Source organism: Macaca nemestrina, chromosome 3, assembly GCF_043159975.1.
Source record: "Macaca nemestrina isolate mMacNem1 chromosome 3, mMacNem.hap1, whole genome shotgun sequence".
Lineage (NCBI taxonomy): Eukaryota > Metazoa > Chordata > Mammalia > Primates > Cercopithecidae > Macaca > Macaca nemestrina.
In genome coordinates this window covers 309,605-328,931 of record NC_092127.1, presented here as the reverse complement: position 1 = coordinate 328,931, position 19,327 = coordinate 309,605, and the positions used below count along the sequence as shown (strand labels likewise).

At 41.8% G+C, this 19,327-nt stretch overlaps 1 protein-coding gene across 9 annotated transcripts in view; it reads right to left on the bottom strand.

Annotated features, from left to right (window-relative positions):
• Positions 1–19,327, bottom strand: part of LOC105466740 (uncharacterized) — a 100,598-nt gene that overhangs the window by 60,723 nt on the left and 20,548 nt on the right. Inside the window, exon 1 of one of the 9 annotated variants that reach the window (XR_011620693.1) lies at positions 8,653–8,885. The exons of the other annotated variants lie outside the window; for them this stretch is intronic. The gene's annotated coding sequence lies outside the window, so the exon portion shown is untranslated. Of the gene's footprint in view, positions 1–8,652; positions 8,886–19,327 lie in introns of those variants that run through there. 9 annotated transcript variants of the gene reach the window in all.

The window sequence follows — 19,327 nt, the reverse complement described above, 5'->3', positions numbered from 1 at the left end:
AGGGTGAGGCCGGTGGATCACCTGAGGTCAGGAGTTTGAGACCAGCCTGGCCGACATGGTGAAACCCCATCTCTACAAAAAATATAAAAATTAGCCAGGCATGGTATTGGTGCCTATAATCCCAGCTACTTGGGAGGCTGAGGCAAGAGAAATCACTTGAACCCCAGAGGCAGAGGTTGCAGTGAGCCAAGATCCTGCCACTGCACTCCAGCCTGGGCAACAGACTAAGACTCCATCTCAGAAAAGAAAGAAAAAGAAATTGCCACAGGCACCCCAACCTTCAGTACCCACCACCCTGATCTGTTGGCATCAATCAACAGAGAGGCAGGACCCCCATCATCAAAAAGATTACAACTTGCTAAAGGCTCAGATGATCATTAGCATTTTTATCAATAAATTATTTTAAATTAAGGCATGTACATTGGCATTTTTAGACATATTGAAATTGTACCCTTAATAGACCACAATATAGTGCTAACATGACTTTCATGCATTGCAAAACCAAAACATTTGTGTGACTCACTTCATTGCAATGTTTGCTTTATTTTGGTAGTCTGGAACTGAACCTGCAATATTTCCAAACTGTGACTGTAAATAGGACAGAGATACAGTGAGTCATTAATGGTCAAGAAATCAAGAAATCTGATGACAGTAAACTAGCCTCAAGATTGAGGAAAAACTTTCCAGAAGAATTTGGGACCGTTATTGTCCTCACTCATGCATGCAATACTAACCTGCATGCCTACTTATGCCAAGAACTATCTTAAGAGATAGAGATGCAGCAATGAACAAAACAGTCTCTGCTCTCATGGAGCTTGCACAGGACAGAGTGGGAGTGGGAGCAACCAGTGAAGAAATCTGGAAGTGTGTATACATGATAGGTCAGATGGTAAGAAGTGCTTTAAGGAAGAATAAAGTGGAATAAGAAAATAGAGAGTGAGAAGGTGCCATTTGAAGTTAAATGGTCAGAAAAGAGCCTTCTCATGACAGGGTAATAATGAAGCAAAGGCCTGGATAAGAGAGGTAAGCCATGCTGCTACCTGAAGAGAAAGCATTCCAGGCAAAGGGGACCACACATGCAGAGGCCCTGGGGTAGAAGCACATCTGCCTGGTTTCTCTGAAGATTGCAATAACAGAGGGGAGCCTGATGGGAATAGAGATCAGAGAAGTGTCAGGGGACAAGATGGTTTAAGACCTTCCTAGCCATGGAAGGTTTTAAGCAGATGGAAAACATTATTTGCCTTACGCTTTAAAAGACTTACTCTGGATCACCTGAGGTTAGGAGTTCGCGACCAGCCTGGCCAACATGGCGAAACCCCATCTCTATTAAAAATACAAAAATTAGCAGGGCTTGATGGTGCATGCCTGTAGTCCCAGCTACTCAGGAGGCTGAGGCAGGAGAATTGCAAGAACCCAGGAGGTAGAGGTTGCAGTGAGCCCAGATCGTACCACTGCACTCCAGCCTGGGTGATAGAGGAGACTCTGTCTCAAAATAAATAAATAAATAAAGACTTACTCTGGTTGTTCAGTGAAGAACAAAGTGCAGGGAGCAAGAAAGAGTAAGTGGGAGAGGAGTCAGGAGGCTATTTTGATAATCCTTGAAAGCAATGATGTAAAGTGAAGCAAGGTGCACACAATGGTTGGGGCAAGGGGAGCTCAGATTCTGAACTCAGTTCAACAGTGTATGCTGATATATGGTGTCAGAGACAAACAGGGGTCAGGGCAAGTTTCCCGGCCTAACAGCTGGTATGCTGGAGGTGCTATTTACTGAGACAGAGAAGACTGAGGAGTGTTGGGCCCAGGGGTTGAAGGTGGAGGATCAAGAACTTCCTTATGGATGTGTGATAGTTGAGTTGTCTGTTCATCTTCCAAGTGGTGATCATTAGCAGTTAATTAGATACGAGCCTAAATTTTAGAGGAGAGGTAGGAGCTGGAAATATGCATTCATCGACCGTGCACACGTACATGGAATTTAATGCCATCGGGCTTTCTGAGGTCACAGAGGCATGAGCACACCTAGAAAAACGGTTGAGAACTGATACCCAGGATACTCCCTTGTTAAAAGGTAAATGTTCCTTCTACATTTTGAATTTACAGAAATGATGACACAGTAGCCAGCTGCTGAAACTCTGCTCAGTTCAGAGTAAAACAAAATTTTATCAAATCACCAAATGCCATTTAAAATTCAGAATACTTGCAGACATCCCAAATATCTTAATAAAGATGAAAGCTAAGTTCAGACTGGTGGCCTAGACTCTGCCTTCCCTGATCGTCTATTCAAAAATAACAATAATGATAATAATAAGAAGAAAATATTTATGGATCACTAGATGTATTGCAATACACTCAAAGATAGATTCATTTCTTTTCTACTGTACCATTGTAACTATCAGTCTATAAAATAGTTTTATTAGAAAGGCACAGTCACCCTCAAGCCAATAGCAGCTTATAAATACGGGGCAAGGAGCCTGGTGTGGGAAGGCTGAGAAATAATTGAGAGAACAAGTAGATATGAAGCTAACAAATAACACTGTCAACCAGAATTAGGCAGATAAGCCAGAGGCTACACAAGTGGCAGGTCAGGACAGGTAGACAGACAGAAGCCAGGAGTGAGAGGCGGGAGGTCCAAAGTGCAATAAAACACTCAAGCGCCAGTCAATCTGTGGGAGCTGACAGCGGGAGGGGCATCCAGGTAGAGGGGAGGGAATGGAGGTGTGAACCGGAGGCAGGAGGGCGCAAGCTATTTGATATGTTTGGAGAGTGAGGTGCTTTTTTGAGGCTGAGAAAATAACTGGAAGCCAGAATCTGGAGGACTGGGTAGACCATGTTAAACAGTAAGCACCTGATTCTGCACGTGTTGGAAGTCAGTGCAGGGCTTCTAAGCAAGGCAGCGACATGATCACATTGCATTTTAGGAAGGGTATAAATTAGGCATGGCCACAGGCAGGAAGACCCAAGGGATCCCTTACAGTCAGGGATAAGGGTCTAAACGACAAAGTGGCCATGAACATGCAAAGAAAGAAGGCTGAAGAGACTTTAGAAGGCAGGCTCCATGGGACCTGAGTGAAGGGGTTTGGGAGACTCACAGCTTTCTACTGTGAAGTCAAGGATATCAGATACTATTGGAATAAAAGAAACAGTCCTAGGGCTGGGGGTAGGTGGATGAATGCGGTTCCATTTTGAACACGAGGAGAAAATTCAGGTAATTCATTTTGACTGATCAAGCAAAATAATTTGAAGCTGAACATTATAGAAGCAACAATTTGTGTGATGCTGGGGTGTAGGAAACAGGCCCAAGAAAGCACAGTATTTCCTGTTTCTCTTCTGATTCAATAAATAAGAAGAATATTTTCTGTTACGGTTTTTGATAACCTGTTGTTTCAATTAGTCAAAAGGAGATAAGATAAATTTGAACTTAAAAGCATAAGAAAATCAGTTGTCTTTTTAGAAAAGGTGGCTCAGTATTTCCTATGGTCTTAAATCATCCTTCAAACAATGGGCTATGAGACAAATGAGATCCTACTTAATTATCTAGCCTTTTCCCTGATAGATTAAAAACTATACCAAAATCTTACTATACTGCAAAGACACTAATTCACTCAATTGAGAATCCACAACATATAAACATATAAATCAAGAGAATTTTAAAAACAATAATTGTGTTCAACATGGGAAGATTATTCCAAATTTTTCTACATATTTTAGAATAATTTCACAGTTAAAAACCCTGTACTTTATAAAATCATTATCCAGTATTTAATAAAGTATATCTATAACAATATCAACATTGGAATTTAACAGTTTGCAAGGCACTTTTGATACATCACATTTAAAGGAAGGCGGCAATGAGTTCAGTACATTCACGCAGATTAGAAAACAGTAGTTTTTGAAGATTGCATTTGTTCATGTAAGTCTGAAAGTTTGAACTATTTCCTACCCCTGCTATAGGTTTAAGCCTAAGAATTGTTATTCATTATGATTTGGTCTTTAAATAAATCATGAAGGTACAGCACACCCCATGAAAACACTGAGGTGCCGTAAGGCTGCAACACCAGAGGCGGCGGGTTGTAATTTAGTTCAATCACGCATTTGTTATGAGAACTCTGACAAGCTTCAGCTCTAAAGTAAGCTTGGAAACACAAAGAAACTCTGTGAAAAATACTACACACACACACACACACACACACACACACACAATATCACTCCTCTCTTTTCAGCCTGGCATAGAAGATACAAGTGTACCAACAAATGATCTCCAACGAGCAGATGAAACAGAAAATTCAAACAAATGCCTGGGTAGGAGTTGTAACTTTGGCAAAGTGCCTCTCAGATCTGCTTTGTAAACCCATATTCATTTTTCACAACCAGCTCACATAGCACCTCCTCGGTGACACCTTTCCTGTTCTGCCCACCAGATATACCTGCTGACTGAGTGTATCCTCTCGCCCAGAACGCAGGGCACCTTTTACAGGGGGCTCTATCTACAGGGGGCTCTATGCTTTGACAGGAACTGAGGACCTACAGGCAGCAGTTTTTCAATTCATGTTTGTGGCTCTCATTACAATTTCCTACCTCAGGCACCCAGCAGGTGGTAATAAATGCTGGTTGAACACTAAAACCTTGGAATACTACATAATTATTCCAAAGGACAGTCATTTTAAAAAACATTTCGGAAGTTCTTTTGAAACTGACTTTTTAGATTATGAAAATATCTCAGTGGTAAGTCTTTGGTTTTCCAAGTTCGATCTTATTTGATGTTAGAAACTGTCAAAAGTTATACAAAGCTGAGCGTGTATCTCTGTGCATTTTGTTCTCTCTCCCCTAATGCCAAAGAAGGGTTTCTTCTATTTACCAGGCCAAATGTTCCACAAATGAATGTGTTAATGACTGAACAAATTAATAAATGACATGAATGGGAGATCAAACTGCATAAAGGCGTATTTATTCAAAAATGAGAGGTGACGATTGCTAACATGTCATAACCAGACTCTGTCCCGACCTCGGCAAGTCACAACTTTGACAATAAAGAGGAAAGAGAATCAAGTCCCTAAATACCACAGGTGCACTAAGACCTTCTCACATGCCCGAAGAAGACACCCTCGCAGAGGAGAAATGATGATGCATAGGCCTGCTCACAGATGCCTGAGAATTTGACTGGGACGGAAGGGATGAAATGAGGTTTGAAAGGAGGTAGAAATTGTTAAACTCCTGACCAGGCGATAACTGCCGTCCTTCTCTTATATCTGCCCCTACCTTGGGCTCCAAATAACTCAGAACTAAAGTGCCTTGAGCAGAGGCTCCGGTGACTGCCCAAAAGTGGCCTTCATGGGCACCACTTCCCACTCTGCTGCCCTGCCTCACTTTCCTCCTAGGCCTAACCGGATGGATGACAGATGTCATTCCCTGGTTCCCTAACACTCAAGTCTAGCCCCTCAGTTTTCTAGCAAGCATCCAGCTTCGCTGTGTCTAGCCTTTCAGGAGTCAGACCTCAGAAAGAAAAGCGTGCTGGAAATTCAGAGGTAGGGAGGAGAGAAGGAAGGAAAGAAGACCCTAGCTGGATCCATACACATCATGCAATTCACTCACACCAGAGTCCTGTAAGGTATGTGCCATTGTACTCAGAAAACTGAGGCTCAAAGAGATTGAGCAACTTATCTAAGACCTCGTAGGTCCTGAGAGCAGAGCCTGGATTCCAAACACCTGGGAGACTCTGAAATCCATGTTAGCTCTTCTTCTACACATGAGCCCAAAACACAGCTGTACACCAGCAAGGCTGATTTCCTCTTGAGGCTTATCACTAACTCTGAATAGAAGAATCCTCAAAGTGCTTTATAAGCGGTGGCAGCATCATGGGAATAAGTGACAAGTTCCCAGCATTACTGCTGTAAATGCACTTGAATTTTTTCTCCATACATGGAGTCAAGAATAAGGAAAAAGGATCTAAAGGGGAAGGAGAGAAGTAAAACGGGACTGAGCCTTACACTTGTTGATCAGAACAGATAATGTTGGGATTTTCCTTACTTTTTTCCAGATAAATCCAATAAAGACGTCTGTTTCTGTTACCTAAAACCAACTCAAAAAGTTTGCTCCCTCCCACCTTGAGCAGCTTTGTAGAGAGCCCACAATTGAACATTGGTTCCTATGGCAAAGATTCATTTCAAGGCTTTTACAGTATTATTCAAAGCAAGTTTGATTTCAGCCTTGGCAACCGTGGGCAGAACGTCAGCAGTGCTCCCCGTATTAGCTATTGGAGGGAAAACGCTGTGAAACTCTAAAGGCCTTGATTATTGGGCCAATGAAACATTATGCCCTAATCAGATGGAGCAAAGCTTCAGCAGGGTTAGTGAGCCACTTTCCAAGGGTACCAATGAAGCTCTCACCTGCTGTTTCAGATAAATGACTTTCATTTCACTGTTGGCTTGTGCTTGATAAGGTTATTAGATTGATTGCAGTTGTTTGCAATGCCCTGAAGGCCTTGAAGGCAAATAATGTGGTAGCATCCAGTGTCCTCCTAATACACTATTACTTTTCTAAGGAAGGTTCTTGTCATAATACCCTAGATATCAACAGAAAATATTCCACTTCTTATATATTAATTTTGCTCTGGAATAAGTAAATGTAACTCTCAGAATGCTAGTGAGGATATTACACTGATGTTTATTTGTGTGTCCTAATCTGTAGATAAACACCAGGGTCTCTTTTAATTCATGATTCCAAGTTTCCGGCCACAGCAGTACAAGTATCAAAACATCTATTCTCAATTCAGAGTTGAGATTTCTAATAAGAATTCCATTTTCTCCATAATCAAAAAAATAGCATCAGGAAAAGTCAACATCTAAAAATACAGATCATTGAAAAGTAGATCCTTCTGCCCTTAACAGAAACAAACTGTAAAATCTGAAGTTAAAATTATTCCTTGTACCAGCCTCCTGATTTACCCAGAGTTAACAGAAAAGTTATAGCAGTGCATGAAGCTCTGATGCTTTGATGGGTGTAGACACAGACATCCAGACCTGTCATTTCACACTGGGTGGAATACCAGTCATGGAAATCCCACAGGGAAAAATCATTTCTGAAGGTATCTGGTCTTATGGATTATAAAATTAAACTTTCTTATCATTGAACCTAAACCAAAATAAGCTTCCTATACAAAGACAATTTCTTCTTTTTATTTTATATATATTTTTTATTATACTTCAAGTTCTAGGGAGATATACCTAATGTAAATGCCGAGTTAACGGGCGCAGCACACCAACATGGCACATGTATACATACGTAACAAACCTGCACGTTGCGCACAAGGTTTCTTTCAAGAGTTAAGACTGCCTCCTGTCATCCCCCTTAACACACACACACACAGAGAGAGAATTGAGAGCATTAGTCCTTTTCTCCCTTACACTGATTTTTTTTTACTGTTATTTTCAGCCACTTTGTTAATGGTGGGGTTAAAGGGCAGGATAGACGTAACATCCACTTCACATACATGTTGCAACATCAGAGATGCTGGCTTTCATTAAAAACACCAGATCTAAGTTCCTTCTAAAATATATTTTTAAAAATCGGTACACTTGGCACTCTGGAAATGCTAAGATGTTATCACGAATGCTGGTAATTTGTTCTGAGTCAATTGAATATTATCTTCAATATAAACTATAATTTACTGGTCTGGTCACTGTTCCTATCTTACCTGTACATATTCAAAGTGAGTGATTTCTCATGTTTAGCAAATTGTTCTTTAGGTAATTTGTTCTTCAGGTTTTTTGTGCGAAAGTACAAAATAGTTTCCACACCAAACTTTCCAGTATTTGTTATTTTGAAGCTATATATTTTGGAGTAAACTTGGGTTTTGTGGCCATGTCAGGCTTGAGCAAGATAGCAAATTTATAAATTGAGTTCTCTAATCATAATCTCAATATATGAATTCTTACTGATTAAAATACTTTGCACCAGCAAAAAAAAAAATTTCACATATGTGTTTAGGAGGTAGTTAAATAACTCTATATAAAAATAAGTGCACTTTCCGCTCCTTTCTTCAGTGACTAGAAAACTTCCATACTTTTAAAATAATCAAATAATAATTTTAGAGAGCAACAGCCCTCAGCTCTTTGCTGGTGCTTATCACACTCCTTTCTTCACTCCACTCTTAGCTCTGCTTGTTCCTTCTTGTCTGGAAGATAATAAGAGAATGTGGGCGGGTCGGCCCTTCTGTGTAGTTCCCCTTTCCACATTTCCCCTCCAAAAAGTCAGCCAACCACACAACCAAGAAACAGTGCAACAAATCACAGACGGCATTCCCACAGCGCAGTGAGTGGCGCCTTCACCTGAGATTACGTGGTTTTCGGGTCAGTAACAAAATGCTGCTTCGCTTCATAGTAGAAAGGCAGCAAATTCTTCAAAAAAACCAAGGTCACAACCTCGACAAGGTCTCTCATTACCTTCCTCCTCTCATCTCTTTTTTCTCCACATTATCTCCTATAGTCGGCAGCAAAACACAGAAAACACACAGCAGACAGGACGGCCCGGTGCGGCGGCTCCTGCCTAGAACCCCAGCACTTTGGGAGGCCGAGGGGGGCGGATCAGGAGGTCAGGAGATCCAGACCATCCTGGTTAACACGGTGAAACCCCGTCTCTACTAAAAATACAAACAATTACCCGGGTGCGGTGGCGGCGCCTGTGGTCCCAGCTCCTCGGGAAGCTGAGGCAGGAGAATGGCGGGAACCCGGGGGCGGAGCTTGCAGGGAGCCAAGATGGCGCCGCTCACTCCAGCCTGGGCCACAGAGCGAGACTCCGCCTCAAAAAAAAAAAAAGAAAAAGAAAAAGGCCGGGCGCGGTGGCTCACGCCTGTAATCCCAGCACTGTGGGAGGCCGAGGCAGCGGATCACGAGGTCAGGAGATCGATCGAGACCATCCCGGCTAACACGGTGAAACCCCGTCTCTACTAAAAATACAAACAATTACCCGGGCGTGGTGGCGGCACCTGTGGTCCCAGCTACTCGGGAGGCTGAGGCGGGAGAATGGCGGGAACCCGGGGGCGGAGCTTGCAGTGAGCCGAGATCCCGCCACTCACTCCAGCCTGGGCGGCAGAGCCAGACTCCGTCTCAAAAAAAAAAAAAAAAAAAAAAAAGAATGGTTTGAAAGCGACTGATGTTTGTAAATAAATCCACAACAGGATCCAAGCTGAAGAGGTGAACACGTCAGCCTGGTGGGACAGTTCTCAGCATGTGGAAACACAGGTAAAGTCTAGCCTATGTTACATTGAAAACAATGCCAGTGCGTTCTTCCATGTTAAGGTTTTTTTTAAAGCTAAAGTGTGTTCCTTGCTGTGCTGACCGCAAGCAAGTTTTAAGAGTTTTGAAAGTCTGGCAAAAATAGAAAAAAAAAAAAACTGTAGCGGCATTGACTGCACAATGGAAGCCTTGGGCATGCACAAATTTTCAAAACAAAGGAAGGAAATCAGCCCTCTCTACAACGTGGTTAGGCTGATTTTTAAGAAATAAAATGTAAGAAATCAGAAAAGCAAATATTTGGCACCTATGTGTCCAATATCTGGCAATGTGCAGAGTAGAAGAGTGAAAGAAATAATGAAGAACAAAGTGGTTACTTCGCTTCAGAAGTTTACTATCTATAGTTAGAAACCAATATAAATATTTTGAGTATGTTTCAAAGAAAAAGCAAAAGCAGGCCGGGTGTGTTGGCTTGTACCTGTTATAATAACATTTTGGGAGGCCGAGGTGGGAAGGTTGCTTGAGCTCATGAGTTTGATATCAGCCTGAGAAATATAGTAAAACCTCATCTCTATAAAAAAAATTAAAAAGAGGCAGAGCAAAAACAAATATGAAAGAAAACATTAGAAATCAGAGCTTGGGCAAAGAGTTCAATGTGAGCAAAGCAGCTCTGCCTTGGGGGACCTCTGGAGCATCCCGGCTTCCTGTAGAGGTCCCACCACATGGCCCTTTCCCGTCACTGGGAAATCATGCCAGGATTTTCCCCCAAAATTCTCAACCTAATTTATTCAGCCAAAACGTATATATTTTTTGAATCCTTACTAACAGCAAGGCACTGTTCTACATAATGAAAATACGGCAATGATATAAAACAAAAATATTTATCCTCATGCAAATAACATTCCGGTGAGAAAAGACAGATCATTAGTAAAATGAATATGTAAAATGTATAATATGCCAGAAGGTAATAAGCGGCACAGAGAAAAATTAAGCATGGAAGGGAGCCAAGCAATGCTGGGAGTGGGTAGATGTGAAGATAGTTAAAATGCTCAAGGAGGGGGTAGGAGGCAGAAGAATGGCCTTTCTACATGTCCATATCCCTATATGGCAAAAGGGACTTGTTGATGTGATTAAGTTACAGATCGTGAGATGAGGAGATTATTCTGGATTACTCACGTTGGCCCAATGTCATCACAAGAGTACTTAAAAGCAAAAGAGGGAGGCAGGAGAGTCAGAGGCAAGAGGCATGACAGCTGGAGTCAGAATGATGCAGTTGCTGGCTGGAAGGGGGCCAGGAGCCAAGGGATGCAGGCATCCTCTCAAAGCTGGAGAAGGTAAGAAAGTGGTCTCTCTCCCCTAGAGAGAGTGTGTGTTCTTTTAGGCTACTAGATGTGTGCTAATTTATTACAGCAGTCACAGGAAACTTATACAGAAGTTCTCACTGAGAAGATGACATTTGAACAAAGATTCCAAGGAGGCGAGGGCACCAGCTATGCAGATATGTGGGGAAGAGCAGTCCAGGAAGAAAAGGCCAGCAAACAGCAGAGTGCATGCCTAGCCCAGGTGCATGAGGTAGAGAACACTGGGAATCACAAAGCTAACAGGAGACAGGTTGGAGAGAGGGACTGGGTGGGTCAACTCACACTCAGCCTCACTGGCTATTGTAAGGACTTTGGGTTATTCTGAGACACAGAGTATGGGAGAGTCCATGAATATTTATAGAAATTTTGAATGTTTACAAGACGAGTAAAAGTGGTATGCTAGTAAACCTATTGGTTGGCTGGGGGGGAAGCCCAGATTTGTAGAATTTGCTGATTTCCATTGTGTAAATATTTCTACTGATGGTTTGACAAACACTTCACAAAATTCCTGGGTACTAATTATCGGCTCCAGTAGAGCACTGCATGTATGACACCTCATTTGCCAATTCCACACTAGATTCTACTGGGGACAAGCAGTTTGAGAGGCAACTAGTGGCAGAAATAAGGAAGTCTTCAATAAAAATCAGCATTTACTTTTGACAGATGTGAGATTCTGGAACTTATTTCTCTTTATCTGCTCTGCCTGGTGATTAAATTATGATTTTAAAAGAAATGGTTTTAATTCCTTATCAGAATGCTGCCACCAAATAAATAAAATACATATTTTAACTGTATGCAATGTTCTCTGTATTATACTGTTGTCAACAAAAACATTATCAGGGGCCACCTCCATGAAAGGAGATATGTGATAGAAGCTGGAGTTGTTGGAATGAAAAAAAGTCAAATTTTACTTTGGATTAATCAGAGGGAAGAAAGTGGATGGATAGGAAAGGAGAAGCAGGCTTAGCCAAGTTGAAGAAAGAGGCTGAACTCAGGAGACAGTGGGAGAATAGGATCATAGTTTGAAGAGAGCTACGAGGCTGTTTAATCCAGGTGAGGATCATAATCCCAGGAGACCCAATCCCAAACACCATAACCCTGAATCTTGAAATCCTGAAAGATCAAAATTCCTAAAGTCTAAATTCTTTTCTAAATAGAGACAGGGAGAATTAGTCCATTCTCATGCTCCTAATAAAGACATACACGAGGCTGGGTAATTTATAAAAGAAAGAGGTTTAATTGACTCACAGTTCATCATGGCTGGGAAGGCTTCAGAAAACTTACAATCATGGTGAATGAGAAAAAGAAGCAAGGCACCTTCTTCACAAGGCAGCAGGAGGTGCTGAGCAAAGGGGGAAAAGTCTCTTATAAAACCATCAGATCTCACTCACTGTCATGAGAACAGCATGGGGGTCATTGCCCCCATGATTTAATTACCTCCCACTGGGTTCCTCCCACCACATGTAGGGATTATGGAAACTACAATTCAAGGTGAGATTTGGGTGGGGACACAGCCAAACCATATCATTCTGCCCCCGGCCCCTCCCAAATCTCATGTCCTTACATTTTAAAACATGATCAGTCCCCCAAAGTCTTAGCACATTCCAGCATTAACCCAAATGTCCAAGTCCAAAGTCTTATCTTAGACAAGGCAAGGCCCTTCTGCCTATGAACTTGTAAACTCAAAAGCAAGTTAGTTACTTCATAGATACAATGAGGATACAGGCGTTGGGTAAATACACCTGTTCCAAATGGGAGAAACTGGCCAAAATGAAGGGATGGCAGGCCCCATGTCAGTCCAAAATTCAATGGGTCAGTCAAATCTTGAGGCTCTGAAATGATCTCCTTTGACTTCATGTCTCACATCCAGGTCATGCTGAAGCAAGAAGTGGGTTCTCAAGGCCTTGGGCAGCTCCACCCCTGTTGCTTTGCAGGGTACAGGCCCCTCTTGACTGCTTTCACAGGCTGGTGCTGTCTGTGGCTTTTCCAGGCATATGGTGCAAGCTGTCAGTGGATCTACCATTCTCAAGTCTGGAGGATGGTGGCCCTCTTCTCTCAGCTCCACTAGGCAGTGCCCCAGTGGGGACTCTGTGGGGGCTCTGACCCCACATTTCCCTTCTGTACTCACTGCCCTAGCAGAGGTTCCCCATGAGGGCTCTGTCCCTGTCACAAATTTCTGCCTGAACACCCAGGCATTTCCATGCATCCTCTGAAATCTAGGCATAGATTCCCAAACCTCAATTCTTGACTTCTGTGCACCCAGAGGCCCAACACCTCATGTAAGCTGCCAAGGCTTGGGGCTTGTACCCTCTGAAGCCATGTCCTGAGCTGTATGTTGGCCCTTTTAGCCATGATTGGGACACAGGGCACCAAGTCCTGAGACTGCATAGAGCAGCAAGGTCCTGCACCAGGCCCATGAAACCATTTTTTCCTCCTAGGCGTCCTGGCCTGTGATGGTTTGGGCTGCCGTGAAGGTCTCTGACATGCCCTGAAGACATTTTCCCATTGTCTTGGTGATTAACATTCAGCTCCTTGTTACTTATGCAAATTTCTGCAGCCAGCTTGAATTTCTCTCCAGAAAATGGGTTTTTCTTTTCTATCTCATCGTCAAGCTGCAAAATTTTTAAAACTTTTATGCTTTGCTTCCTCTTGAATGCTTTGCTACTTAGGAATTTCTTCCACCAGATACCCTAAACCACCTCTCTCAAGTTCGAAGTTCCACAGATTTCTAGGGCAGGGGCAAAATGCCATCAGTCTTTTTGCATAGCAAGAGTCACCTTTACTCCAGTTCCCAACAAGTTCCTAATCTCCATCTGAGACCACCTCAGCTTGGACTTCATTGTCTATGTCACTATCAGCATTTTCATCAAAACCATTCAGCAAGTTTCTAGGAAGTTCCAAACTTTCCCACATTTCTTTTTTCTTCTTCTGAACCCCCAAGCTGTTCAACCTCTGCCTGTTACCCAGTTCCAAAGTCACTTCCACATTTTTGGGTATCCTTATAGCAACACCCCACTACCTCAGTACCAATTTACTGTATCAGTCCATTCTCATGCAGCTAATAAAGACATACCCAAGCTTGGGTAATTTATAAAGGAAAGAGGTTTAATTGACTCACAATTCATCATGGCTGGCGAGGTCTCAGGAAACTTACAATCATGGCAGAATGCGAAGGGGAAGCAAGTCACCTTCACAAGGCAGCAGGAAGGAGAAGTGCAAGCAAAGGGGGAAAAGCTACTTCTAAAACCATCAGATCTTTTGAGAACTCACTATCATGAGAACAGCATGGGGGTAACTGCCTCCATGATTAATTACCTCCCAGATTGATTACCTCCCACTGGATCCCCATCATGGTATGTGAGGATTATGGAAACTACAATTCAAGATGAGATCTGGTTGGGGACACAGCCAGACCATATCACTGGGTCTCGCTTTATTGCCCCAGCTGGTTTCAAACTCCTGGGCTCAAGTGATCCTCCAGCCTTGGCCTCCCAAAGTGCTGGGATTACAGGCATGAGCCACTGTGCCCAGTCCTAAAGTCTAAATTCTTAACATGTAAAATCCAGAAAATCACAGTCACAGGATAGTTGTACCACATTAGTTGCATCGTGTTAGATATAACTGTTGCTTTGTCTTCTCTTTATTTGGAAATTATATATGGTTTGAGGGGTCCATATGGGTGCCAAATCTACAAGGGGTGGACTTGTGGACTTAATTTCAGGTGTCAACTTGACTGTATTAAGGAATCCCTGGAAAGCTGGGAAAGCATTATTTTGGGTACGTTTGTGAGGGTTTTCTCAGAAGAGATCAGTGTGTGGGTCTGAGCGGACTAGGTGGGTAAGATCTGCTGTCAATGTTTTGAATGTCTTGAATATCACAGAAGAAGTGAACATGAAAGTAAAAAATGCACAAAATCTTGTCTGCTGAAGTATGTGATCATGCACAAAGCACCTCTACATGTAGCACCTTGCTTGCCTTCACAAAATGCCTTTCATCAGATAATAAAAAGAGTTCAACAAGTTCAGTGGCCTTCTGAGCCAGACACCTCCTGGCACAGAGCTTTCTCCAGAGCTACAAGACATATTAAATCATGAACTAGTCTTGATTAGGGATTTGATGTCAAAAAGATGAACGTATTTATTCACTACTAAGTCTAACATAACAAAACGGTGCATGTTTCACTTTGGCTAAAGAATGGCACTTTCAAAACTGCCCCCAGTGGGTTTTTTTTTAATCAACCTTCTATAGTTTATGCCCCCCTTGGATTACAAAATTCTATAATTTAATCTGCGTGTTTATGGTTTAATAACTGGATAAGTGACGTACTTTATAAAAACTTACCTGAAGATTTGATGGGCTTTGCAGAAGAAAATAGATTTCAATTGGATCCCCAAATTCTAATGACAAGTTTTTAATTAGGTGTGATCAAGGCTTCTAAAAGTGAACTGCAAGTTGTTACCAGTAAAGTTTGTATCTTCCATTCAACCCAGTTCATTTGCCAGAAAATTCAGGTGAGTGGATTGGCCAGGCCATATGGCAATGATGAAAATTTTAGTTTAAAAATGTATCATTGGCCGGGCGCGGTGGCTCAAGCCTGTAATCCCAGCACTTTGGGAGGCCGAGGTGGGCGGATCACAAGGTCAGGAGATCGAGACCACAGTGAAACCCCGGCTCTACTAAAAATACAAAAAATTAGCAGGCGCCTGTAGTCCCAGCTACTCAGGAGGCTGAGGCAGGAGAATGGCGTGAACCCAGGAGGCGGAGCTTGCAGTGAGCCGAGATCGCGCCACTGCACTCCAGCCTGGGCAACAGTGTGAGACTCCGTCTAAAAAAAAAAAAAAAAAAAAAAAAAATGTATCATTTGTCTGTATTGGCATTCCTTCCACCTGATAAAATTCCAGGAGCTTTTGATAAATTAAAACCACAATCGCCTGAAGAAACCAGAAAAATTACGGACTGATTTGGAAATAATGATGTGCAAGGAAGGATAAGAAATCATCTAGGCAACGGTGTTGCTGTTCAATCAAGAGTATTGTTTCTGCCAAATGTGTGGCCTGTATACAAGGGCCTGCAAAATGGATTTCCACATACTCAAAACAATAGAGAAGAATGGCATAGAAGATTGGAAAATGTAATAAGAAATGCTCATGTCAGTGTGTATCAAATTATAGAGAATTTCAAAAAGAGCAGTGCCACATAGAAAATGAATGTGAACTTATTTTATGAGGAGAGTCAAATCCTAAAAACAAAAAAGGCAACTATTCATTGTGATGCAAGACTTCAAAATATAGTTAATGATCATGAAAGTCAGCCAGCAATTATGAACTCTGCAATTTCCCATAATCTATCCTTGTAATATACTCTTTATATGTCAATTTTCTTTTTAGTTGTTTCTTTTTCCATTTTTTCCACTATTTTAAATTGTTGGCATTATTTTTTACAACTTGCTATGCTATGTATTTCATCTTCGTATCATTTCCAATACTGGAGGTATAAATTTTGCAAAGACTTTTAGAGAGTTCTAATTTGTTTTATGGGGCTTTTTTTCTTTTCTTTTTTTTTTTTTTTTTTTTTTTCACATTTGACTCCACAGGAGTGCATTACCACAACACGGACTTTGTGTGTAAGCATTGTACATGTACATAAAAGTATTAGGGCTTCCTCAATAAATGAGGAGATATCCTTTTTGCACATTGGTGTCTGGGAAAGAGAACATTTCTCAGGATCTCAGCTCTTTGACTGCATATTGGATGGTGACCCTTCCCAGCTTTCGATGAATGTGGTCAAAAGACATAGGTTGTCTGTTACAGCATTTCAGATGACCTCAGTTATAAAGCTGAGTGCACTCAGTTACCAACCATGCTTTTATACATTTTGCTTTTTGACCCATCTCTGGATGAGTACAACTCATCTGCTCATTACCATTGTACCTTTAAGACTCTCATTAGTATACCTGAGTGTTTATGCTTGCAAATATATGTACGTTACTATTGCCTATTGATTGTGTAAAGTGGCCTAGGAAGTGTTCTGTTGTGTTTGTATACGTTTCTCAAATAAATCCCATCTGAAAAATATAAATAAATGCTTTTTTGTTTGTTTGTTTGTTTGTTTGTTTAGACGGAGTCTCACTCTGTCACCCAGGCTGGTGTGATCTCATCTCACTGTAACCTCCACCTCCTGGGTTCAGGCAACTCTCCTGCCACAGCCTCCTGAGTAGCTGGGATGACAGGCACCCACCACCATGCTCAGCTAATTTTTGTATTTTTAGTAGAGATGGGATTTTGCCATGTTGGCCAGGCTGGTCTTGAACTCCTAACCTCAGGTGATCTGCCTGCCTAATAAATGTTTTTTAAAGAATGTGTTAATAACTTTTTTCCAGAATTGTATTTTCAGAATTTTGTTTCTTGAGAATTGTAATTTTCAGGATTTTAGACTGTAGAGATTTAGATCTTTTGGGACTTCAACATTTGGGATTATCATGCTCAGGATTGTGTCTTTCTGGGCTGTGGCCCAAACCCGTGTGGTCCAACACTCTATTTCACACGAGAGGAAAGCAAACCATGTGCACAGATGCAACGAAGGCTTAAATAGGTGTCATGTATAGGTTATATCCCAGGAAAACATGATTAAGATGATACATAGCGACCTTTTTCTCAGTGAAAAAGATCCACATTGCTTTTCTTGTGTGGAACTAAACACAATTTCTGAATCAATGTAAGTGAATGCAAATCAGCATGTTCACTCAACTGATGCTCCTTTATTAATGGGGATAGAAGGGAGGTGATTGGAAGAGATGATGGCCCGGGACCCAGGACCTGGGGAAGCTGCAGTGGGTGAAGGGGAAAAACAGAGGAGCAGGGGCTGGAGAAGGAGTGGGGAGTCATTGACTACCCTCCTTGCTCCTGGCATCTGGTGTTTGGAGCCCAGAGGTCTTCTCTAGGGCCTCGGAGAAGCTTCCACGTCTGTCCATTTCTCTTTCCCACCCCTGCTTGTATCACAAAGAAATTATTGACAACTGAGTTCCTGACTAGGTGGCGGGATTTTAGGGACCCTTCACCTTGTCCGAACTTCATATGGCCAGGCCACATGGCAATGATGAAAATTTTAGTTTAAAAATGTATGACACTTTAGAAATGCATTGAGATAAGTTTAAACACTGTTTACTTTTAATTGGTGTGCTTTCTTTCATCTCACGGTAATAAGCTGTGGTTTACTTTATCGGCTGAATACTCACTATGCAGTCCTTTGTAAAATTTTGAAGGTCTGCAGTAATGTGATTATTGAGCTTTGACAGAATACACAGAAGATCCCAGGAACCACAAACCAATCCATCCAGTATGCAGCATCTAAAGTGTTTGCAAAAAAAAAAAAAAAAAACACCACTGAACAATTGACTCGTAGCAAAGCTATTAGGTTAGTGCAAAAGTAATTGTGGTTTTGCCATTGAAAGTAATGAAAATAATTGAAAGAATAGGTGTTCTAGTGTTCTAGCTGGACACTCTACAATGCGTGCCACAACCATGGATCAATGATGTACTGAAAACCTAAACCAACTTAGGATCACTGCTGTGCATTATTCCCATGGCGTCATAATGTGGCAAACTGAAACTAAGCACCTGTAACAAGGAATTTTCAGAGGGAATGAAAACATATTCGTTAAAGCAAACAAAACTGGCAATTTTCAATTTGCTCAAATTGAACTATTCACATACTTTGTATGCTTCTCTACAAAATCCAGAACTTTTGATAGAATCACCCTTAGGTGAAACTCTAAAGTGGACAGCGTCTGATCAATAGGCCACAACTCCTTTTCCCGTCTGTATCACAGACCGTGTGTGTGAATCCATCAAGTGATCTAATACAATTTGGCTGGTTGGAAAAGGTCTCTTTAAAGAACTAACACTCAGGCTGGGATCTAGAACAAAGCACTGTAAACTTGAATGTGCAAATGAATCACCTGGGGACCTTGTCAACATGCAGATTCTGATTCATGGGATCTAGGGTGGTGCCTGAGTTCTAGCAAGCTCCCAGGGATGCTTAATGTGACTGCCTGGGGCACCAGTTACAATAGCAAGAATATAAGCAGATACGAGTCAACAAAGCAGGAGTGAACGCATCATGGCCCAGGCAGCCCTGGACCAGGCCAGCTCAGGGATCTGAGAAAAGAGTAACTGGACTGAGGTGTATCAGTGCTGCCATGAGAGGTGAGGCTGAGAAGGTGGACAAGATCTAGGTCAATGTGTTAAATTCCTACTAAATGCAAGGCCAGGCTCTGCATAAACAGAAATAAGGCAAACCTAGTCCTTGCATCTTTAGAGCTTGCGGTCTAGCAGAATTACCTCATGGGTAGAAAATCATTAGAGATTTTTAAACGAAGGAGAGACATGATCTAATTGAAATTTTTGAAGAACCTCTCTGAATGTGCCATAGAGAAGGTATTGGAGAGGCAAAACGTTGGAAAGAGGAGTATATGTTTGCAGACCAGGTGAAAGATGGGGATGACAGAAGTGGATTATTTTAGCACATGCTTTGAAGGGGAAATAACAGGACTTGGTTGCAAGTTGTGATGGTAGGGGGTGGCAGGAAGAAGACAGCATCAAGGATGATGATGCTTTCTGGAAGAAGCAAATGGGTAAATGGAGATAATTTTTATGAAGAATGGTAAGGCTGAAGAAGAAATAAACTAACAAAAGGGAAATGATTGAGGAAGCAACATACATTTGGAGGCAGAACTCAAGAGTT